The 26064-nt window shown below is 44.1% G+C and overlaps 1 protein-coding gene and 1 pseudogene across 1 annotated transcript in view; one reads left to right on the top strand and one right to left on the bottom strand.

Annotated features, from left to right (window-relative positions):
- The window catches only part of CRADD (CASP2 and RIPK1 domain containing adaptor with death domain), a 191776-nt gene that overhangs the window by 19870 nt on the left and 145842 nt on the right, over positions 1-26064 (bottom strand). The window lies entirely within an intron of this gene.
- Positions 24846-25387, top strand: LOC138079049 (chromobox protein homolog 3 pseudogene; annotated as a pseudogene).

The following is a 26064-nucleotide window of genomic DNA, read 5'->3' as shown; positions in this document are numbered from 1 at the left end:
CGTGGAAACAGTGAGAGACTTTATTTTGGAGGGCTCCAAAATCACTGCGGATGGTGATTGCAGCCATGAAATTATAAGACGCTTGCTTCTTAGAAGAAAAGTTATGACCAACCTAGACAAGATATTAAAAAGCAGAGACATTACTTTGCCAACAAAGGTCCATCTAGTCAAAGATATGGTTTTACCAGTGGTCATGTATGGATGTGAGAGTTGAACTATAAAGAAAGCTGAGCGCCAAAGAATTGATGCTTTTGAACTGTGGTGTTGGAGAAGACTCTTGAGAGTCCCTTGGACTGCAAGGAGATCCAACCAGTCCATTCTGAAGGAAATCAGTCCTGAATATTCACTGGAAGGACAGATGCTGAAGCTGAAACTCCAATACTTTGGCCACCTGATGCGAAGAACTGATGTTTTAATTGACTGCAAATGCAGTATAACTCTAGGAAAAGGAAAAAAAGAAAAACTGAGCACAATGCTAGTTCCAAGTACTGTACATAATTTGGGAATCAGGAAGACAGGAGACGATAGTTTCACAGATTTGTATTAGTCAGACAGATCCCTTCTAAGTCAATGACCTGATTGCATATTATAGGGGCAGGGAAGCAGGCAAAGCCTGAATGCAAGGTCTGCCCAAAAAGGTTAACCTGTAAGCGCATATGAACTCCATGTGAAAGCAAGAATTTGGTGTCTACTATGGTGAACTATGAGCTCTAGCGAGGTAGAAAACCGTGCCTGTCTTATTCACGGCAAGGACCAAGCACATATCTGGGACATCACAGCTCCCAAGAAATAACTTTTAAGACTTTAGTTTAAAAACATACAGAGCAGTTACATTTTATACAGGGGATGCATTCAGAAAGTCTCACACATTGGGAGACTAACCTGGCAAAATGCAGGAGCACTAGCTTCGAGCAAGGGCTGAAGCACTGTAGAGAATCCTCTTGGCTTTGGAGTTTTGTGATTGTCAGCAAAATGTAAATAGTCTAGGATTTGCATTATTTCAAATTGTGTGCCTAAAGTATGACTTCAGTAATAATGATCAACTTAATTCAGATACGCCTAATATCACATAAAATGCAAGGGCACTCAGAGGATAGACAGGTTAATTTAGCAAATATTGACACCTGGGGCTTCCCAGGTGTCCTTAGTGGTAAAGAACCCGCCTGCCAATGCAGGAGACCTAAGAGATGCAGGTTTGATCCCTGGGTGGGGAAGATCCCCTGGAGAGGGCATGGTAACCCACTCCAGTATTCTTGCTTGGACAGCCCCGTGGACAGAGAAGCCTGGGGGCTAGAGTGCTCATGTAACACAGAATCCAACACGACTGAAGTGACTTAGCACGTGAGCATTTGAGGCCTATTATGTACTGGGTACCTTTCAGTGTTAGCCATTCAGCAGTAGGCAAATTTGGCTATTTAGGTAAATTGCCTGCAGTTTGTCTAAAGCACCTCTGTGGAACTTAGGTCTTTACAATTATCTATCTAAACCAACTCATTTATTTCATCAAAGAAAAAAATAAAATGAAAGGAATTAAAGTCACTTGCTCACTCTCACAATTAACTGTCCATGGAGCTCTGAAGACAGATGCCAATCCCAGCAGGGACTCAGTGCCTGCTTACAGCTGCAAATAAGCAGCTGAAGTTAACAGTTTGGGGGCATATTCATGAAGGGAACTCAGAAATTATAAATATAAGATCATTGTTAAGAAATTTTCTTTTAATCTCCTTTTTAACATTCCCCAAAATGAAAAATTTTCCAGACTATGTTTTTCTGTTTTTTAACTAACATTTTTTTAAACAAACATAGATGTATTAGAAGCATGTGCACGTATATGTGTGTGAAACTGAAAGAAAAGTTCAACAAAACAAAAAATCCTTACCTTTACTATATATTATCCTATTGTATTTTATTTTGCCCTAATACTGACCAGCAGCCACTAAAGTGACTTCATGTTCCACTAACAGGTAGCAACACTGTTCAAGTGGACATTTTGCTGGCTAATTACTACTCTGCCATTCAATAATGAGCGCACATGTCACCTCCTCAGAGAAGCCTTCCAGGACTCCTCCAAGCACAATCAACCATGCCCTTCTTTAAAGCCTGACCTGAGTGGCAGTTAGGGCACAGGGAAGGGGCAGATTCAGGAGAGAACAGGAGGTGGTGCTGGAACAGTTGTCTGTGCCACACCTGAGCTCCACACTGGAGCAGGAGCCCCTCGAGCACAGGGCGAGAAGGCCTTCCTCACCCCTGATTGATTTCCTGGGTACTGAGTACTTCCAGACCCATCATAAATGCTCATTAAGCAATTGTTAAAATAAATCCTTTAGGGAGCGGATGAAAGAGCTTATCCTGAAAGCAAATAAAAGAGCCCATCCATCAGAGGCTGCACACTGGGAGCTCATGGACTGAATTTGGCCCGCAGATGTGTTTCATTTGGCCTGCGCAATACAAAAAACTAGAGCGAAAGCATTTGAAAATTGGGAGGTTTCATAAAGTTCCAGATTTGTGGCTGTGCTTGTCCATTCACCAGAGTCATCCTCAGGCTGGTCACCTCTGAACCTCCGCTCTCTCCACAGCGCTCGTAAAAGCCCAGGTGCTGGGCTGCTTTCCCATGTACAGGACCTCCTGGGTCCTACAGGTATGTGATCTTGACTCCTGTACCAAGCAATGGGACAAAAGCGCAGAGTGAATGAGCTTTCACCATCTGTGGTAAGAAAGAGAGCATGGCAAAAAGGACCCCTCTCACTCAAGAAAGCACAGGCCCTCCCTATATCTGTGATCTCCCGGAGGCGAAAGGCTGCCTGAGAGAACTGTCTTCATATCCTCTTTCTCTCTCAATGGGAGGAGATGAAAAGAGGAAAGAAAAAAAACAAACAACAACAACATGTAGAATCATAGGAAATAAGGACCAAAATTAGAACATTTTATTTTTCCTTGTATCCTCTGGCTTTGAATAACACCATTTTGCACAGGTGGGTTTTCAATAAACTTGGAAGCAAGACTGTGGAAAAAATTTTTAAACGGTGTATTGGTCTCAAAATTCCAGTTGTTCAGATATAAAAGTGATGCTTGAATACCTTCCTCCCACGGATACATCCTCATGAAAGCCCTGAAAGACCTAAAGCTCTCAATCAAAATTACTCTCCATCAGAATCCCAACACATTTAAAAATAGAAACTGACGAGCTGAGTCTAAAACTTATAAGGAGATGTGAGGGCCCAAGCAATGTTGAAAGAGAACAAAGTCAGAGAAATTACATTACATAGGAAAGCAAGAAAATGTGTCACACGTATACCAAATTAAGGAGGTTATATTAGTAATGTATGCTAGTTTACTTTTGCTTAGCACTCTCTTGATTACAAGACTTATTCTAAAAGTAGAGAAGAGGATGTGATATTAGTGAAATGATAGACAAACAGATCAATGGAACATACTGAAGTCCAGAAATAGATCTACACCTTTATGGACCACAGATTTTCAACAAAGTGAACAAAGGCAATTCACTGGAGAAAGGACAGTCTTCCCAACAAATGACGCTGACACAATCGGCTATCTATATGCACAACAATGAAGAGAAGTTCAATCCATACTTCATGCCATCTACAAAAATGAACTCAGAACTGATCACAGACCCAAATGAAAAACCTAAAACTACATAATTTCCAGAAGAAAACAGGTGAAAAACACACTCGCAACCTTAGCTTAAATCAAGTTTTCTTACAAATAGCATCCAAAGCATGATCAATACAAAAACAACTTGATAAAGTGGATGTTGTCAAAACGCAAAATTTCTGCTCTTTGAAAGACACTGTTAAGAGAATGAAATGACAAGCTACATGCAAATCATATTGATAGGGACAGAGTAAAGAGACAAAATAGGTGATTAAATAGTTAATCCCACTAAGGGATTATAAATAAAGGAAAAAGTATGTATTTACAGATACCTGTAAATTAATGATCAGTCAAGAAAGCAGGTTTGCTTAACCACAATACCAGGCAAGCTTGCTTAGCAACAAAACGATGCAACAGAAGTATGTGACATGCCCTGAAACAATGAAACAATGGTGGAATGAGACCCACATCCTGACCGGTGAGGTCAGTAAATCAATGATTCTTAGGATATACTCCTCTGTGCATAGTAAAAACAAAAATATAAGGAAGAGGTGATATTACACTGAAACTTGAGATGACTTACTGTGTTTTAGTATATGTTACCACTGTTTTGCTCATTTCCATTGCATCATGACAGTCCAGGCTTGACTATGTAGGGACAAGAAAACTGCCTTGCCCAAAGTGGAGGAGAAACTGATCATGGAAGCCTGACATCTACTCGAGAATGAGGAAGAGTGGTCTTCCTCTCCCCACTTGTCGTTTGATTATAAAACGGTAACCCACTAAGTTCTTGGGGTAGTACCCTCTTGCCTGCTGCTGCTGCTACTGCTAAGTTGCTTCAGTCGTGTCCGACTCTGTGAGGCCCCATAGACAGCAGCCCACCCAGGTCCCCCGTCCCTGGGATTCTCCAGGCAAGAACACTGGAGTGGGTTGCCATTTCCTTCTCCAATGCATGAAAGTGAAAAGTGAAAGTGAAGTCTCTCAGTCGTATCCGACTCTTCGCGACCACATGGACTGCAGCCTACCAGGCTCCTCCGTCCATGGGATTTTCCAGGCAAGAGTTGCGTATCCACTTGTAAACCTCACAAGCATCCTATTCTAATAAATTGCTTCTTATCTGTCACTGCCTATCAATGAATTCTTTCTGCACTGAAACATAAAGAATTAGAGCTCCTCAGAACCACCTCCGGGTGCATTTCTGCAGTCTCAATATATCTTATAAAGGGCTGTATATAGACAAAGAATTCTCTAAGCTTAACAAGAAAATAAACAACTCAATTTAGAAATGGGCAAAAACCTGAACATATATTTCAGTTAACAAGGTAAATGGATGGCCAATGAACACATGAAAAAATGCCCAACATTATTTGTCATTAGAGAAATTTAAATGAAAACCACAATGAGATACCACTATGTACCTGTTAGGTGGTAAGAATTAAGAAGACCAATAATACAATGTTGCTGAGGATGTGCTGGAATGCTCATACAGTGCTGATGGGAAAGTAAAATGGAACTTTGGAAAACAGTTTGGTAGTCCCTTAAGAAGGTAAACATACATCTCCTATACAATGCAGCCATTTCACTTGTACATGAATACCATGGAGAAAAGAAAGCCTGTGTCTGTACAGAGACTTGTACATGAATGGTCAGAAGAGCTTTAATTATAATGGCCAAAAACACAGGTGTCCATCAATAGGTGAGTGGAAAAACAAACCGTGGCATATCTGTGCACTGAAATACTGCTATGTAACTTTTAAAAAATGAAATATTGATGCCCACTTCAACATGAATGAAAACTACAAAGGAGAGTGAAAAAAACAGACAAAAAATAGCCCTGTATAACTCCACTGATATAAAACTCTAGGCCATGAAATAGTGTATAAGGATAGCACATCAACGTTTGCCAGAGTGGGGCTGTCAGAAAGAATGAATTACAAAGGGATAGGAGGAAGCTTTGGGGTGATAGATATGTTCATTATTTCATTATAGTGAAGATTTCATGGTACATATGTGTCAAAATGTATACACTAAGAATACATGCAGTTCACTGCCTGCCAGTAATACCCTCAGTAAAGTGGTATAAAACAAACAAAAAAAACAATAGTTGTGCTGTCCTTTTCTTGTCACCTGACCCCACGTTACTGTGTTAGGTCCTCTTTCCTAGACTTTCCCGTAGTACCATATGCTGGCCCTGTTACAATCTTTATCAGTTCAGTTCAGTCGCTCAGTCATGTCCGACTCTTTGCGACCCCATGAATCACAGCACGCCAGGCCTCCCTGTCCATCACCATCTCCCGGAGTTCACTCAGACTCACGTCCATCGAGTCAGTGATGCCATCCAGCCATCTCATCCTCTGTCGTCCCCTTCTCCTCCTGCCCCCAATCCCTCCCAGCATCAGAGTCTTTTCCAATGAGTCAACTCTTTGCATGAGGTGGCCAAAGTACTGGAGCTTCAGCTTTAGCATCATTCCTTCCAAAGAAATCCCAGGGCTGATCTCCTTCAGAATGGATTGGTTGGATCTCCTTGCAGTCCAAGGGACTCTCAAGCGTCTTCTCCAACACCACAGTTCAAAAGCATCAATTCTTTGGCGCTCAGTGTTCTTCACAGTCCAACTCTCACATCCATACATGACCACAGGAAAAACCATAGCCTTGACTAGACAGACCTTAGTCAGTCAATGAGTATAATTTTTCATCCAACTCTTAAGTTGAGCCATTATGGCACTACCAACTATTTCTAATCTAAAATATGGCAGGTTCATGTGGTTCAACCTAAGTGCTTGCCTGTCAGCTAGACCTGAAAGTGAGCTCTCTGAGATCTAAGGAAGACCTGGCCCAGTGATGTTTGCTGGGCAAATACGCTGCCGCTGTGAAAATCCTTTTCTCTCCAGCTGCCCGTTCTCTGTTGGGTCATCATAGGCAGCTGAGGAAATGGCTACAGGGTCCTGCCTTAACAGCTTCATTCCTTTCGTCCATTTAAAATCTCTCAAACACCCTGGGAGGGTAGAACCTCCTTTTTTGCATAATTTTAATAGTTCCTATTTGAAAATGATCTTTCAAAAGCAACAGAAATGCACCCCTGGGCTCTAGAAGCAGAGGATGTCGCTTTGAAATGTAAAAAGTGTTAAACATTTAAAGCAACCATAAATCAAAGTACAACTCTGACTCCTGACATCTCTCCGAGGAAAAATTCCAAAGGCTGCAGTACTTTAAAATAATATCTTGTGCTCTGGCCCCAGCCTTGGCTGCTTCTCCCTTGGAACAACAAAAAGAACCGTGCCAGCTATTAAAGGCGGTCTTGTTATATAATGCAGTTAATCTCACATACTCTTCCCTGTGGGATTTAACCCAAGTTTCACAGTGGTCTACTTTATTTAGCACTGATAGTTTTATTCGTTTCTTATTAAAGAGATCTTTCCACAAAATTGGCTGCTTTCTCAGTCTTGGCTCAAGAAGGAAGAATATCTGAATTAAAAATCTGTGCAACAGATGGACTGCAGTTACAAAGAGTATCTCTGGCTTCAGAAGTTCCTCACGGAGGCAGGTGTCAAGCCTATTAATAAGTTCCTGGCTTTCAGATTTTCCTGAACACAGTTTAGCCCTCCCATTTACGCACTCTGCAGGCAGAACAGAAAATAAAAGCACAGAGCTCCGTAAATACTTGTCAGATTCTGGGGATGTGTTTGTCTCAATTTCTGTTCATTTAAAAGGAACTGTACTTTTATCCACGGGAAAAATCAATCCCATCAGGCAGCTCCGAGGAGGGGGAGAGGGGACCTATGGGCTGGCCCCCACGCCTGTCAGCTTGCATGGGCGGGGTCCGTCCAGGGCTGGGTCTGAGAGGCCCTGCCCGCGAGGTCCTGCTGACCCCTCCTTGGCGCGGTGGCCCCTTCGGCACCAGAGAGGGGCTGATGAAGGGCACAGGGAAGGGGCTTTCCTGGTGCTTCCTGCTGCTCTTCCTTAATGAGCCCCTCCTTTTCCCCGCATAGCTACTGGATGGATAACAGAGAAGACAAGCAAGATAAGTCATTTCCTTCTCACTGCATGACTCATACGACGAAAGCCCTGCTCCCCGTTCACACAGTCCCAAACACAGCCCTGCTTGGCTTCAAACAGTTCTCACTGAAGTGTGCTCCCTCCTGTGCCATTTCAAAACAAGGGGAAGGGAAGACAAAGGAAACACTTCTACTCTTAAGGCCATCACCATGAGACAGGTATAACTGTTCTATTCTTTTTATAAGGAGGGCATTCCTATTAGGAGAAGCTGGATGACTCGGACCAACTCACTCCTTTGAAGAAGTGACAGCCTGGTTCTAAACTCAGGTCCATCTGGCTCCAGAGTCTATGCTCCTCCTGTGAGTTTCTCTTTGCTCTCTAGCCTGTCTGACTAGATGAGTGTTAACAGATCCATTAAGAGAGGTAGAAGCTTACTGGGCAATGATTTTGTGCTGCTTCGATACAGTTCCCAAACTGTGCAGATACCCAGAAACACTACTAAATGGCTGAGCCTGGAGCCGGTGTGCAAAGAGGCTGTCCGCAGAGAAGAATTTATTCATTTTACAGACTGAAAATTGGGGGTAGGTGGGCTTCTCCAGGGGCTCGGCACTTAAAAAAAAAAAAAAAAATCTGCTTACAATGCAGGAGATGTAGGATCAATCCCTGAGTTGGGAAGATCCCCTTGGAGGAGGGCATATCAACCCACTTCAGTATTCTTGCCTGGAGAATCCCACGGACGCATGAGCCTGGCAGGGTACAGTCCACGGGGTCACAAAGGCTTGGACACAACTGAAGCGACTGAGCAGGCACTCAGGCACTTTAATAAATAACACTAACAACCACAACTTATTTTCATGATGGACTTAGAGCCCTTGTAAATCCATGCCTGTAAGGTCTATGTCATTGAAAAGATAAAATGAGCGTTTAATGGGTCCAAAGGGATGCCTCCTTTAATGTGCTTAACCCTCCCCCCCAAAATGCTGCACTCTGTCTAGTGGCAGCTTTTACCTCCTGTTGGTCAGTCGCATTCAGTGGACAGAAGAGTCAATCTTCCCTCCCCACTGCCCTAGTCCAGAAGATGTGGACTCTAGTAATCAGCTTTAGCTCTGATATGTCACTCTAAACTATTCCTCTGTGTTAACATAATAGTTCCATTAAGTAAACTGAACTTTAACAAAAATACTTGAAGCCGATTTTTAAAATTTCCTTCTCTAGCAGCAAGGTACTTCTTTAAAAAAGAATGAAAGAAAAACAACAACAAGAGAAAGCCACATATAAATTCATTTAGCCTACTTACTGGCAGCATGGTGTGCGTGTATGTGTGTTCCAAAGAGCATAGAAGCAGCTTTTATGGTTAGAAAATTGAAGAGCTATCAAACCTAGGAAATTACAGGGATGAGAAACAAAACAGCTTATCTACATATGTCCCATCTGCTTTTGGTTTTGTGTTTTGCACAATCAATTACTGGAAGCCTTGGAGAGTATGCCGAGACACTGAAAACAAGACCTAGGGTGTGTCATGATGGTGGCTAGAGGTGACGGCAAGGCCACCATAGAGCCCACATCAAAACTCTCAGAGGCACAGGAGAGTTTCCGGAACTGCCAAGGCAGACTATTACAAATGAAAACACAGCATGCACCAAACTGGAGCCAGTGTTTTGGAATATGGGAAAAAGCAAATTTCCATTCAGTGGGGAAAAGCCATCGATTTCCATATTTTGTCAGCGTGGGTCACTGTGTTCTCCATAACTCAGCATTTTACTGCCGAGAGCGGTTGCGCCCAAGACGCTTCAACTACCGGCTCTCTGTTGATGATTTCCCAGACTCCAGCAGCTGGGTTTTTATGCTGGGCACCCCCACACACACCCACAAGAGCCCAGTTTCTTTGGGCCACTCCAGTCCAACAGCCTGACTTCTTTCCGCTCTGACAGTTCCCCACTCCACACTCATCTCCATTACCTACTTCTAGACTCTCCCTACACTTTCAACAGAAATCACTTCTCCACTTTTCCATGAACCACAGGCAAGGAAAAAGACCTCGCGTTAGACAAGAGACAAGAATAGTGATGGATCCACACTTCAGATGAATAAAGTAAATGCCTGAACTGAGAGGTGTTATAACAAATGAACATTCTTTAGCTGAAATAACTTGGTGGCAGCAAAGTCCTAAAAGGAACAGAAGAAGTATGGTACTGGCACAAAGACAGACATATAGATCAATGGAACAAAATAGAAAGCCCAGAGATAAATCCACACACATATGGACACCTTATCTTTGACAAAGGAGGCAAGAATATACAATGGAGTAAAGACAATCTCTTTAACAAGTGGTGCTGGGAAAACTGGTCAACCACTTGTAAAAGAATGAAACTAGATCACTTTCTAACACCGCACACAAAAATAAACTCAAAATGGATTAAAGGTCTAAATGTAAGACCAGAAACTATAAGACTCCTAGAGGAGAACATAGGCAAAACACTCTCAGACATAAATCACAGCAGGATCCTCTATGATCCACCTCCCAGAATTCTGGAAATAAAAGCAAAAATAAACAAATGGGATCTAATTAAAATTAAAAGCTTCTGCACAACAAAGGAAAATATACGCAAGGTGAAAAGACAGCCTTCTGAATGGGAGAAAATAATAGCAAATGAAGCAACTGACAAACAACTAATCTCAAAAATATACAAGCAACTTATGCAGCTCAATTCCAGAAAAATAAATGACCCAATCAAAAAATGGGCCAAAGAACTAAATAGACATTTCTCCAAAGAAGACATATGGATGGCTAACAAACACATGAAAAGATGCTCAACATCACTCATCATCAGAGAAATGCAAATCAAAACCACAATGAGGTACCACTTCACACCAGTCAGAATGGCTGCGATCCAAAAATCTGCAAGCAATAAATGCTGGAGAGGGTGTGGAGAAAAGGGAACCCTCCTACACTGTTGGTGGGAATGCAAACTAGTACAGCCACTATGGAGAACAGTGTGGAGATTCCTTAAAAAATTGCAAATAGAACTACCTCATGACCCAGCAATCGCACTGCTGGGCATACACACCAAGGAAACCAGAATTGAAAGAGACACATGTACCCCAATGTTCATCGCAGCACTGTTTATAATAGCCAGGACATGGAAACAACCTAGATGTCCATCAGCAGATGAATGGATAAGAAAGCTTTGGTACATGTACACAATGGAGTATTACTCAGCCGTTAAAAAGAATTCATTTGAATCAGTTCTGATGAGATGGATGAAACTGGAGCCGATTATACAGAGTGAAGTAAGCCAGAAAGAAAAACACCAATACAGTATACTAACACATATATATGGAATTTAGAAAGATAGCAATGACGACCCTGCATGCAAGACAGGAAAAAAGACACAGCGGTGTCTAACGGACTTTTGGACTCAGAGGGAGAGGGAGAGGGTGGGATGATTTGGGAGAATGGCATTCTAACACGTATACTATCATGTAAGAATTGAATCGCCAGTCTATGTCTGACGCAGGATACAGCATGCTTGGGGCTGGTGCATGGGGATGACCCACAGAGATGTTATGGGGAGGGAGGTGGGAGGGGGGTTCATGTTTGGGAACACATGTAAGAATTAAAGATTTTAAAATTAAATTAAAAAAAAATTAATTAAAAAAAAAAAAAAGGAACAGAAGAAAAACTTTCTATTCCTGTTGACCCAATCAATTAATAGGGCTACACCATTAATGGAAGTAATCTTAGTCTGAAGTTTGAAAATTACTTTCGTCTAAGGGAAGGGGATGATGAGAGTTACTGATCTATTACTCACTCTTCTGGTATATTCTTTACGGGGGGAAAAACATAAAAGCCCAGGGGATTCTAGAAATGAAATCAGCAATGTGAGCCTATTCTCAAATGAGCACATTTTGCTTGCTTAAACCACTGCGTTCATGAGTCTGCTGTTGTAAGGAGAGGACAATCTATAAAATCATAAGCCTGATTTCCACTGTTGAGCAATGGCTCAGAGATTTGAAAGAGAGAATTTGATTTCTACCTCTATTTCTAAAGGAAAACACTTTGCATACGGTGTATTGATAAAACGTTCTAATTACACGGGCTTCATCATAAGAGTGTTAATATATGAAAAAGTTCTTAGATACGTTTGAAGGTAGATTTTTAAGAGTACTATAGGAATCATTAAACATTTTTAGACTCCAATGCGAAACAAAAAAAACTACGATAGAGAGCCAGCCCCCAAGGGGAATTCATGTAACACCAACTCCTTCCCATGGCTTGCCTTTGGGAACCCATCTTGCCACTTCTTCCCCTCCTCAGAAGCAGCCTGCCCTTCCACAGCTTACGAAGAAGGATCCCGGAGTGGCCGTGAGGGTGGAGTCTCATTCATGACTTGGAGCGGTCTTCGCCCCTCAGCTTCATGGCCCTGAGTCACTGTGGTACAAGGAGGACGCAGTGTCCGGGAGGAACTGGTGGTTGTCAAGACTCATTTCCCTATGGCACGATTGCGGCTGCCTTCTCTAGCGAATTACTCAGGAAGATGATTTTCATCTGACTCAAGGCTCTGGGGCTGTGCTTCACTCCCATTCCTCTTGATTGGCCAAAGTCGTTATTTTGCCAAGGTAAACTGCAAACTTCCCTTTTTTGCAGTGATGGATCTGTGCGTGGTCATTCTCAGGGTGTGACAGTGTGGTATGGGGCACTGAGCCCAGGACGCGCTCTTCAGTCCTTTTTCTGCCCCTGACTCACTGCCATCTGCATCTCAAGTTCCACATCCCTGAAGAGGTGGTGATCCAGCCAGGCCCCCACCTTTCTGTAACACCACCAGGAGAAGACTGTGCCCCCTCTCAAAAGATTTTATCTTCCCTGTCATTTCCAATCCTCCCCCGTTTCTCCTTTTTTCCTATTTTAGCTAGACTCTCATGCCAAATGGGTGATATTCACAGGACAACATCCCAATCCTCTAGATCAAATGTTCTAATTTTCATGCGGTCACAGATATAAGCAAGATAACAGAAGGGCGTGTTGGCTAGCAAACACAGCAGGAAGAATAATTAACCAGGTGGCATGGTGTGTTTCCTTTCCTTCAGTAACTGAGAGGCAGTTGTGATTTAGTAGGCAGGGCAGAAGTCACGGCGTATTTCATGATCCAGCACTAGACCTTGAGACTAAAAGGCCACCTTTCTGGCCTCAGCTTCCTCACCGTAAAGTGAAAGGGTTGATCGAGCTTAGGGGCTGCAAAGGCAGACACTCACTGGGGCCTAGCAGATAACGTGCAGGAAGTGAAGTGTAAACTATGGAGCAGTGGGGACTGGGGGGAAACCGGTGTGCCCACACCCCAGCTGGGGGAAGCAGCTGCCGCTCGGCACCAGCCAAGTGTCACCCCTGGGAGGAAGAGGGTCCTTCACCTCCACATTTTCTCATCTTCCAAGAGAAGCTATATTCTAAGTGGAACCTCAATTTTGAATTAGTGTCAACTGATGTAAAAATTTTTTTAAAACGCTGTGCGAGCCAAATAAAATGTGAATGCCCCTAGGTGTTCAGTCTACGGCCTCGGCACTCCGACCTGATTAATGGCTATTAATACAATTAATACATTAATATGATGGATATTAATACATCACTATAAATGATAGCATGGAGCTTGGATCTGATTCAGAGCTCAAGGGCAACAGAAAGCCATGAAGGACTGTCCAAGTGCAAGTGAAAGTCACTCAGCCATGTCCGACTCTCTGAGGCCCCATGGACTATACAGTCCGTGGAATTCTCCAAGCCAGAATACTGGAGTGGGTAGCCTTTCCTTTCTCCAGGGGATCTTCCCAACCCAGGGATCGAACCCAGGTCTCCTGCACCGCAGGCAGAGTCCCTACCAGCTGAGCCACCAGGGAAGCCCATGAAGGGCTGTGGATGGGGTAATGTTACAGAGAAGCGTGGCATGAGCCAGTTTACATTTTAATGAAACCACTCCGACTGCTGTTGGAAAAATCATTTGGGAAGGGCCACTGCACATGGTTGAGCAGGTGCTGAAGCACAAGGGTGCTGCCCAAGCAGACAAGTGAGGGGTGAAACCTGGCCCCAGTCTGCTCCCCAAGGCCTGGCCAGGGCTGCCTCTCTTCATACGGGCGGCGTACTTCTGTACACCAAGGTGCCCTGAAGGCTTTCTGGCTTCGGGGCACAGGTAAGAGCAAAAGGCCAGTTAGTGAGTTACTGCAAGGGAGGGGCCATTTCTTGGACTAGAATAGAGGCCGTGACTAAGGAGAAAAGGAGATGGACAGCAGGGACACTGAAGAGGCAGAATGACAACTGTGGGTTACGGACTGGGGACGAGGCAGACGGAGGAGTCAAAGATGACGGACTGTCAACCTTCTACCTTGGGTGACCGGGTGGCTGGTATTGCCACTGCCAGCACTGAAATGGAGAAGACTGAGGGTGGAAACAGGTGGAAGCAGGACCCAGACAAGGTCTGAACATGTTAAATGTGAGACGCCTGGAAGATATCCAAATGGAAATGTCAGGATGCCTAGACGCGCAGAACTCAAATGGGTCTGGACTGGAGAATAAATCCATTTGGACTCTAGCGCTGTCTCTGCTTATTATTTTTCCAAGCCCCTTATTGGGTAACTCTAACAATAAAATAAGCTGATCTATAGATTAAGGTAGATTTTCCATCCCTGATTCTACTTTGGTTTTCTGGTGCAACCAACTTTCTGCGCCCTGTCTTCTTATGTCTAGTGGCAAATACTTGCAGTGCTTACCTTGTCAGGCACTGTTACAAGAGCTCACCATGCTGTACCCTGCTCAGTCCTCACAAGAGCCCTATGTGATAGGCATCATTTCATCTTCACTTTCTTAAATGAGGAGACTGAGGCACAGAGAGGTGTAGTCACTTGCCTGTGGTTACACAGGTCATAAAGTGGCTTAACCAGAATTTAAACTTGGGCAATCTGGGTTTTGGCTTCCCTGGTGGCTCAGCGGTAAAGACTCCACCTGCCAAGCAGGAGATACAGGTTTGATCCCTGGGTGGGGAAGATCCCCTGGAGAAGGGAATGGCAACCCACCTCAGTATTCTTGTCTGGGAAATCCCAACGGACAGAGGAGTCTGGGGGTCTACAGTCCACAGGGTTGCAAAAGAGTCAGACATGACTTACCAACTAAACAGCAATAATCTGGCTTTTAGCCACCATACGCTAAATTCCACCACCTTTTCGAAGATCGGAGATGATTCTTCCACTCTAACCACCCTTGGCTCCTCACTTGAACTGGCTTCTAGATCCCTCATTAGCTTTATTTTCCTCACATGAACTGGTCTTAGACACCCCCTCCCACCCCCCGATTAGCTCTTTTCCTGCTTTTGAAGCACCAAGGTTTGCTGGCTTAGACCATATGCATGAATGTGTCTTCTCTTCTGGACGCAGGGCAGGAAGCAGGCCCTGTGTTTATTCCCTCTGAATCCTTTACAAAGCTGCCAAGAGCGCTCACACAGAGCAAGCCCTCATATACAGACAGGGCCAGACCAAGCAGGGATAACAGGCCTGCCCGCGTGAATAACAGAAGTCGGCTGGGAATACGCTTTTATCTGTCACAACCCTAATTAAGGGGAAAGGCCTTATTTTGTGGCTAGAAATGTCAACATAATGAATCGGCTAATTGTTCCTTCTTGCTACGGACCTTCTCCCGCACTGTCCCCAGGTCACAGTGTCGAAGCTGGAAGGCGACTTTTTGCACCATAAGATATGACTGGCCTTGAATGGCATGGCTGCTCGGGGGCTGGGAGGGGGCGGTGGGGATGGGGCACCTCTCACACTGCTTTTGATCTTGCTCTGTCTCTTTGGGGCTATTGTTCTGGGGCGGGTGCTGTCCCTTCAAGACAGTTGGGGCAGAGTTCCCCTTTATCTCTTGCTCTATGTTTTTCCTTCCCATTCTGTTCCCCAGGGCCGAGGAAGGGTCAGGGAATACCCACCATCTGCTCCCTGCCAGGGACCTGGGAGCACTCCTTTCTAGTGTCACTGGGAAGCTCCCGGTTCACTCCACACCCCTCCTCTGTGCCCTCCCCTCTAGAGAATGCAGATCTTTTTAACTCAGCAGCTTCCTGCGTACCTCTCCTCCCAACTGCCTCTGTCACTCCCACTGCTCACGTACCTCCCGTCTCCCACCCACTAATATGTCAAATAAAAGCTGATCCAGGAAGGTAGCCTAACCAGAAGATGTAAGGCACCTGGCCAGTACAGCTGGAACTTCCCTGCTTAGGAAATGGAGGCCTCAGACAATCCAACAGGTGGAAGAAGTTCATTATTAATAAGGGTTGCCTCTGGGGAAGGGGCTAAGGAGCAAGGGTCAGGGGAGGCCTAGGTGAGCTTTTCCACTAAGCAGCCTTTTGTATCATGTTCTCTTCAACTACAAATATTTACTTTTTCCATAATAACCTAATAGCTCTCCTAGTTCTGATTCCAAGTGTGTTAACACAACCTTCTGATAAAAGTCTGGCTCCTCACACAAGGTTTTCTGCAGGGAGAAAAATATGCTAACCTGCAAACGTGAATATCTGTGTTTGTTTAGGAAGAATCCTTTCCAACACATGAATGAATGGGCATTGTGACTTCTCCACCAGTCTCTAAGATCGGTTCTCATGAATCAGTTTCTCCATCTTCTTTCCCAGACTGCTCTGCTCCGGTCCAGGAATCCCTTGGTCTGTGAAGCTGAGGACCAGGCCTGGAGAAGGGCCATCCTGGCAAGGCACTGTCCATGGGCAAGGCCTGCCAAGTGGCCACACAGTGCCCTCTGGTCTTAGGAAGCAGATTTTCTTCCAATGAAAGGCTAAGGTGGTAGCAGCAGCTCCCTGGTCTGGATTCCATGAGATGACAGGCAAAATGGATCCCTGACGGGCTGAATAATGACCTGATATAAGCTGAATGTCACATGTCCCCAGACTGAGTCTCCTGAAGAGGCAATCTGAGCCATCAAGGGGAATGCCCGTCTGAAGCCCACAGACAGGGGTTAGAAGCTCTCAATTGTTTTATGATGAGATCTTACCTAAAGCACCTCTGTGGTAAAGAGGTGAGGCAGTGTGGAGGAGAAGAGGTCATGGAAAAAGAAAAATGAATAAGAAGGGGCTGGCACCTTACTGCCAAGAAAGAAAATTCTGCCAGCCAACCATAAAGAATGGGATGATGATAGCTACTGGGACCTAGAGCAAGTTACTCCACACTTTCTCCCTCCATTGCCTCTTGTAGGATGAGGATAAGTCTAGGACCTACTTCAAATGATCATCCTGCCGATTCAGCACAGTGATATATAATACGTAAATCACTTGGCCCAGTCAGGCTCCACATTCTCTAGCCCCACCCACATACCCATGAATGTGGCTCCCAGGCATTTTGAAAACACATTTCAAATACCTCAGAGTCACTGCTGGGGAGACCTGGTCAGAGGCTGCAGTCCCTTGAAGGACCAGGTCCCAGGTTCTGACGGACTGCCCTCCACCTGAGGAGACAGTAACATGGGCAGGGAGGGTCCCTGGGAAGTCACCTGGCCCAACACCCTATGCATGTGATTTCCAAAAGGAGCTAAATGAACAGACGAAGACAGAATGAGAAGGAAAAAGATGTAACTTAAAAACTAGTAAATTTGTGAAATTCTGTTGTAAAGTTCTACTGTACTGAGCCCTCGGATTTCCTGGTCACTGCTCCAAATCCAGATCTCTCGTTCCAAATCAGCAGTTGTCCCTTCTGGAGCTGTCACCCCAGCACACTAAACCGGGCAGGTAAGACTTGGTGGGACCCTCCTGTATTTTCAGAGCCTTTGACTCTTGTCCAGAGAGTGGGTGGGTAGTGGGACCTGTACCCCCATTCTCTGTCCACTGTCATCTCACAGGGATGGGAGTGTCCTCTAGATGAGGAGTCACTGCTTATAATCAGAGCGGTTCTGATGGAGGGCCTAGATAGGAGAACAGGATGAAGGCAGAAAAAGGGCTAAAAAGTCCTTTTCCTATATAGTTGTGCTATCCAGTATGGTAGTCACTAGCCACGTGTGACTGCTGAGCACTTAAAAAAAGAGCCTGACACACACGGAAGTATGCTGCAAGTACAAAGCTCACACCAGATTTTGAAGACTTAGCTGCGGAAAACAAGTGTAAAATACCTCATTAACAACTGTTTGCTATTCCTTTCAGGTTGAAATGATCACTGTACTTTGGATATATTGGGTTAAACACATCAATCAGACTAATTTCACATGTTCTTTTTACTTTTCAAAATGTAACAGACAGTAGAGAATCTGCCTACAATGCAGGAGACCTGGGTTCAATCCTTGGGTTGGGAAGATCCCCTGGAGAAGGGAATGGCAACCCACTCCAGTATTCTTACCTGGAGAATCCCATGGACAGAGGAGCCTGGTGGGCTACAGTCTATGGGGTCGCAAAAAGTCCGTCTTGATGGAATGACTAACACTTTTACTTTTATACTAGAAAATGTAAATTCCACAGGTGTTCACATTGTGGCTTGCATCGTATTTCTGTCGGAGGGTAAAGCTGCGGAATCTGCTTCCTGTGCTCTTTGCCCTCTCACTGCTGCCATCCTCACGCTTCATCCTAACCTTTCACCCGAGTGAGCAGTGGGAAGCTAACTAGCCACTCCTGCTGCTGTTGCTGCCACTGCTGCTAAGTCGCTTCAGTCGTGTCTGACTCTGTGCGACCCCAGAGACGGCAGCCCACCAGGCTCCGCCCTCCCTGGGATTCTCCAGGCAAGAACACTGAAGTGGGTTGCCATTTCCTTCTCCAGTGCGTGAAAGTGAAGTCGCTCAGTCGTGTCCGACTCTTAGCGACCCCATGGACTGCAGACTACCAGGCTCCTCCGTCCATGGGATTTCCCAGGCAAGAGTACTGGAGTCACTCCTAGGCTTCTGTTATTCTGCGGGGGAAAAGGAGAGAGTAAACTAAAATCGTTTTCTTTTGGCTGGTGGTATATTCCTCCCAGTCTACCCCTCTCCAATGATCACAGACAGAAACATTTCTAGCCTCAGAATCCAGGCCCCACCTCAGGCCCAGGGAGTACCACGCATAAAAAATGAACCAGTTTTCAAAGCAATGGTGGGCTCTAGATACAGCTGAGCTACTAACCAGACCTGGGGTTTTCTATTTTTTATTTCTTGGCATATATCTCATCTTGGCTGCCAAGCTGAACACTGCTTGAAGACAGGGATCAGATTTTTCTCCACTGTGTATCCACACCTCGAGGAGGTAGTCAATAGAAATTGGCTGAATGCAATGCATGAAAGACTTAGAGGGCTCCAGTTTACCCACCTGCAAAAAGGAAGGCATCAGACTAAGTAATCTGATAGGTTAACAGAATTTTAAAGCAAAAAGGGACTTTAGAACTCTCTGGTCTAGTGGTTTTCAATTCAATCAGTTACAATCCAATTTTTACAATCCAACATTGTACAATTCTGTTATGTGCTAATCTGATATAAAATAATGTAACCTACCTATACACATTTTAAAATTAACGTGCAAACTGCAATACAAAGGAGAGATGAAAATAGCATAACTTCTATAAAATAACATGTATTTCAATATATGAATGCCCCACATGACTGCGCTAAAGCGCAGTGAAGCTTCAGGTTCACACACCTATAGAAGCACCATGGATGCGACAGTGCAGATGGTACAGGCGTGCTGTGCTGGTGACTCAAACATCTTCAGAGTTTGCTAATGGCGAGATGATTTTTCTGAAATAGTGAATAACTCTGTAAAGCTCTGAGTAAAACAGAGTACAATCTTACCTCTGCTTATATATATTCCCGGAGAATCCCGTGTATATCTTTAAACATGAAAACTGCTATACATTAATGTGTAAAACAAAGTTGGATTCTTTGAAAACCTGGCAGAACATATGGAAGTCATGAGGGTTGTGGGACCATTCTCCTCTCTGCAGAACTGTCCAGAGCATCACAGAGCAGCTCTGCCCCTGGCCATCAGATATCACTAGCATCCCACCCCTGAGCACTGTGGCATCTGACAACACTCCCACGGACTCCCTGGTGGTCCAATGGTTAAGCATCCACCTTCCAATGCAGGGGCGTGGATTCAATCCCTGGTTGGGGAACTTAAGATCCCATGTGCCATGGGACAACTAAGCCTGGGTGCCACTAGAGAGAAGCCCGTGCACTGCAACAAAAATCTTGCTGCTGCAACCAAGACCTGATGCAGCCACGTAAATAAAAAATAGACACACTCCCACAGGATGCTAAAAGCACCCCAGGGCGTGATGCCAACCACAGACGAGAATCCCTGATGGGCAAAACTTTTTAATTATGGGCATAATTTGAATAAGATGTGAGAGCACAGATAATAGACACAGTAAAGTTTTGAAAAGATGGTCTATTTTCAAGACAGTTGCATATGTACGCTACGACAGAACAAAGGGAATCAGAAACTGAGGTTTCACACTTATGTTGCTGATCACTGCTGGTTCAGTCACGTTTCAATCTGTTAGAAAGACTTGTCCTCTGAGACATTTTTGCCCGCATTCCCACTGGACAAAAGCAGCCCAGAGACTCTGAGGCAGGCTGGGCTGGAGAGGCCAGGCCTCCAGGCTGCCAGGCCCGTGTTGCAGGCTTGTTTCCTCTGCGTTCTCAAAAGTTTCTAGGACACCACAGTAGAAATTGCACGGGTTGCAACACTCTTGTCTCCCACGGCAGTGTTCTCTTTCATTGCTGCTTACGTGTGATTCTAGGATTCACGATGTGGGTAGATTAAATCTCTCCCTCAGATCCTTCAAATAGGTTAAACTGCAGTCAAACTGCAGTCCTGCTGGGTAACCCCACTAGAACCTCACTTACTTTGTGGAGGGGGGGGAATGTGGATTCTACCCAGTTCATTCAAAACTTACACAAACAGAAGGTAAAGTTGGCTTTTCTCCATCTCCCCCCACCCCCTAACTGCTCATCTTGGAATGGGGACACCATCTAGTTCCTCAGAAGATCTGCTGGCCCTGCTCACAGAAGAGTGTTTGTGCTCAGTGGGAACAATCTATTCATGACAAGACACCAGATCCTATCTGAACCACAGCAGCTATGGGAAAACAATATGCCTACAGCCAGCACCAAAGTCTGGTCTGTACTTTGTGGCTGCCATTGCCCCACCAGAGAATCGGCAGGCAGCGGCGAAACCCTGCCTGAGCAGCAGGCCCTGACAATCACCTTGGCTATTGCCCCTGCTTCCCCCTCCATGTCCATGCCTCTCCATTTCAGCATTTGGTCTGCAGGCAATATCCTCTGGCTCCAGATCAACTTTTTTTTTCGCAACACCCTCAGCAAGTCGGGTAAAAGGTGCTTCCGGCTTGCCCTAGACTCCAACCTGCCCTCAGATACCCCAGAAACAGCTTTTTTTTCCCAAGCATATATTCTTCCCCTTTCCTGGGGAGCTCTAAGCTCATTCTTCCCCCTTCCCTAGCTCAGCTCCATCCTCTTCCTCAGGCCAGTGGTTCCCCAATATCCACAGAACCCAAGAGAAGCGCACACCATGCCAGCAAGTCCCCCTTGTTCCTGGCATCTGCATCACTGAGGCCCCTTTGGCTTTGAGACAATGTCATACAGACCCCAGCAGGTAAACCAGAGACCTCAACCTAAAATAGTAATAGGGATGAGACGAAACCAACGATACTGGTCTTTTCGATTTCCCTAATGGGGTGGACAACGTGAATGCAGGAGGAGATACTACATTTAGGCACAGAAAAGTGCATCAGGAGATAAAAGTCACATTTAATTGTTACTGCTTTGTAGAAGCCCAAAGACTACTGCATTGCTTGACAACTTCTGCAGTATCTCGCTGGATTCAAGTTCTGTGGGACTTGGCCACTCGGGACATTTTTGCAAGGTTAGATTCCTAGCATCCAGTGAAAAAAGGAAAGGGACTTTGACACTTGATCTACAGTTATAGAATAGGTGTTTGTTCTTTCTTAATTATATAATCCCCACAACTCTATCAGACGTTGGCAAAGTTCTCTACGCACCATTTTAATGCTTTGTGACGTAATTCTTTTATGATTTAACATGTGTCATGCTTAAATCATTAAGCATGATTTAACATGCTTAAATTTATATCTCCTGCCTACTATTCTTCCCACACTAATGTGAACCATACAAAAAAACTTAGACAAAAGAAGAGAAACTGCATTCAGGACAAGTAAGGAGATTGCATTGAAACAATTCCTGATTAAAGTTAGCACTTTACATAACAATACAGGATACGACAAAAATCAACTCAAGATGCCTTGTACTGCAATTGCATTATAGTTAACCAACTCCAGTTACAAATTTTACACCAACTGTAAATCACAGACTGAAGTAAAACTCAAGTCTGAGTCAGAGGTTGCTTTCCTTGGACCGGGAAACAAGTTATCCACTTTGCACACAACAGACAGCGGAGGAGAAAATGGTTATAAAGGACAATTAATTCTCATTTGGTAAACAGCTAGATTTTAAATACCACTTTTAATTAAAACTGACACATCTAACACAAACAGAAACTATGTCTAAATGACATTATTAGAAATTAGAGTAAAAATAAAAATTATAAATAAAATCTATCATTTATTAGAGTTTAACAGGCACTAATTAGTAGGTTAGCCAATTTACATACACTGTCTTGTTTGATCTTAAAAAAAAAAAGTTTACACTAGGGTTCACACTTTGTATTGTACATCCGAAGGGCTTTGATAAACACATATGCCATGCGTGCACCATTACCTCACACAAGATAGTTCCACTGTTTTGAAAATCCGCTGTGTTTCATGCATTCATTCCTCAGCCCCTCAGCCCAAACTCCAGGCAACCAGCAATCTTTTAATCGTCTCCAAAGTTTTACCTTTTCCAGTATGTCATATATTAATAGAATCATACAGTATGGATCTTTTTCAGACTACCTTCCTCCCCTGAGTAATAAGCATTTAAAGTTCCTCCAAGTCTTTTCATGACTTGATAGTTCAATCCGTTTTATTGCTGAACGATATTCCATCACATGGATGTACCGGTTTGTTTATCCATTCAATTACGAAAGGGCATCTTGGCTGCTTCCAATTTTGGCATTTATGAATAAAGCTACCATAAACATTTGTGTGTAGCTTTTTGTGTGGACATAAGTTTTCAACTATTTAGGCAGAACCTCAGAGCAGGACTTCTGGATCATGTGGTAAGATTTATGTTTATCTTTTTAAGAAATTGCCAAAGTGTCTTGCAAAGTGCTATTCTACTTTGCTTTCTTATTTCTTAATCTTTTAGCTACCCCTCAGTGTATGTATGTTATACCTGTCAGATGAGAAAACTGAGATTCCAAGAGATTACATAATTTGTCCAAAGTCATGCAAAAGAGTAATGGCTAATGCCAGAATTCAAGTTTGGGTTGGTCTGGCTTTAAAGGTAGTGATCTTGCACTATACTGTACCAAGTGAACCAAACGCTCAGCCAAATCAGGGTCCTTTAATGGTGTGAGAGTATGTTGCCAATCTTTACTCTGTGAGTTAACGTTCCCGTCTTGAGTCTAAAACCAGACACCAGGAAAATATCCTGTTGCACAAGCCTTATAACTTTCCCCCTAGAATCATTCTCTCCTCCTCCTCTGCCACAGCTCCGGGGAGGGATTACAGGCCCTGTGAACAGGCACAGGGCAGGTATTAGAAGTAGCCCCACCTCAATATCTCAATACAATACAGCTCCAGTTGAAGGCAAAGACATTAAACTCTGTAGTAACACTCCATTTAGAGAAGGCAATGGCAACCCACTCCAGTACTCTTGCCTGGAAAATTCCATGGACGGAGGAGCCTGGTAGGCCGTAGTCCATGTGGTCACGAAGAGTTGGACACTTACTGAGCGACTTCACTTTCACTTTTCACTTTCATGCACTGGAGAAGGAAATGGCAACCCACTGCAGTGTTCTTGCCTGGAGAATCCCAGGGACGGGGGAGCCTGGTGGGCTGCCATCTGTGGGGTCGCACAGAGTCGGACATGACTGAAGCGACTTAGCAGCAGCAGCAGCAGCAGCAACACTCCATTAAAACACACACACACACTTTCAGTAATACAAATACTAACCAAATGCCTCAGCATCAGGTTTCTGATTTCAGGGCTTCTTTCAAAGATCGAGAATACCAGCTGCTTTGGGATGGAAGGCTGGGGGAAAAGCCATGTGCTGCCACTTGTAAGTTTGTTTTTTTTTTTCCAGAACCAATTTAAGATGACTATCATAGACTCATGCTGTTCTTGTTCAGTCACTCAGTCATGTCTGACTGCAGCCTCAAGGACTGCAACACACCAGGCTCCCCCATCCTTCACTATTTCCCAGAGTTTGTTTAAAATCATGTCCATCGAGTTGGTGATGCTGTCTAACCATCTCATCCTCTGCCTCCTCCTTCTCCTTTTGCCTTCAATCTTTCCCAGCATCAGGGGCTTTTCTAATGAGTTGGCCCTTCACATCAGGTGGCCAAAGTATTGGAGCTTCAGCATCTGTCCTTCCAATATACCTATAAGTTAACTAAGGGATTTAGTGACTTTAAAATGTTTTTATATTTTCACCTCAAGACAAGGGAGTTTTGCATTGCACTCCTGAGGTATTCCTAATTTTTAAGCAGGGCAGAAATCCAGGTACACCAGCACCTCAGGTAACTGACCATCACAATGTACAGTGTAGGTGTTGGGGGGGAGTGACAGGCAGGGATGGCTGGGGAAAGCAGGGACCACAGTCAGCCTGTCTTCACTATTAGGCTTACTTACTTAGTGTGACCTTGAAGCATGATATGGAGACCATCCCACCATCTAGAAGGTGGAGGATAATACTTTTCACACAATAACACACATATCAGCCATACTGATACTGCAAAGAGCCTAGTGAAATTCCCTAAAGAGTATCAATTCTTTCTCTTCCCCTCTCCTCCTTTCAGCAATTCCAACTACATCAGTCACACCAGCCTTCAAACAGGGCACAGAATGTCCTGCTTCTAGAGGTAGCACAATTTGGTACAGCTTGGAGAAATAGCTTAAGAAGAAGAGTGATGCTTGCTCTCATGGATAATATTAATGCAATCTGGTTAATTTAGGGAGTATGCTTTACAGAGTAATTTGGATGAGCCTAGAAGCACCACCCTCTGCTAATGGTCATCTCTTTAAAATTTTATTAAGGAAATGGCACAGACCCGGGACCCAGAGCAGCTCAGAGGTGGTGAATAATAGCTCTTCAAGTGTGCAATAAAAAATGGCCTCCAATAAAACTACATTGCAAAAAATGGGAAAGAAACAAAATGGAAAGAGTAAAAAAGTTGAAGAGGCAGAATCTGAAGAATTTGTGGTATAAAAAGTACTGGACCGCTGTGTAGCGAACGGGAAGACGGAGTATTTCCTGAAGTCGGCTTACAGATGCAGACAATACTTGGGAACCTGAAGAAAATTTAGATTGTCCAGAGTTAACTGAAGCATTTCTTAATTCTAAAAAAGCTGGTAAAGAAAAAGATGGAACAAAAAGAAAATCTTTGTCTGACAGTGAATCTGATGACAGCAAATCAAAGAAGAGATGCTGCTGATAAACCAAGAGGTTTTGCCAGAGGTCTTGATCCAGAATGAATAATAGGTGCCACAGACAGCACTGGAGAATTAATGTTCCTCATGAAATGGAAAGATTCCGATGAGGCGGACTTGGTGCTGGCAAAAGAGGCAAATATGAAGTGTCCTCAAATTGTAATTGCTTTTTATGAAGAGAGACTAACCTGGCATTCTTGTCCAGAAGATGAGTCTCAATAATTGTTTGCATTGCCATATATATATATATACACACACACATATATAAAATGTGGGTCTTGGTTTTTTGATTTCTTGCTGCTGCTGCTGCTGCTGCTGCTGCTAAGTTGCTTCAGCCATGTCCGACTCTGTGTGACCCCATAGACGGCAGCCACCAGGCTCCCCCGTCCCTGGGATTCTCCAGGCAAGAACACTGAAGTGGGTTGCCATTTCCTTCTCCAATGCATGAAAGTGAAAAGTTAAAGTGAAGTCTCTCAGTCGTGTCTGACTCTTAGCGATCCCATGGACCGCAGCCTACCAGGCTCCTCCGTCCGTGGGATTTTCCAGGCAAGAGTGCTGGAGTGGGTTGCCATTGCCCTCTCTGTTTGATTTCTTAGTGTGAAGAAACAACTACATTCTAATGAAAATCAGGTTTGATGTTTGTTTTGTAGTAGTATTGGGGAAGTTACTTTTTTTTTTTCCCCATCTATAGCACTGGTTACTTTGAACAAATAAAAGCTTTCTGTAGTTACTTCCTTCAGCAGGAAAGAATTTGATACCACGGTATATTATTTCCTCAGCATTAGAGAACAGTTCTTCTAAATGTTGCAGGAGATCTCCATAGTCATTACTCAGTAAGAATTTAGAATTTGCATTTAACTCATATATGCTTGAGGACCATTCTAAGTTTTTTGTATGTA

The sequence above is a fragment of the Capricornis sumatraensis genome, chromosome 4, assembly GCF_032405125.1.
Source record: "Capricornis sumatraensis isolate serow.1 chromosome 4, serow.2, whole genome shotgun sequence".
Lineage (NCBI taxonomy): Eukaryota > Metazoa > Chordata > Mammalia > Artiodactyla > Bovidae > Capricornis > Capricornis sumatraensis.
This window is presented reverse-complemented; position numbering and strand designations above follow the sequence as displayed.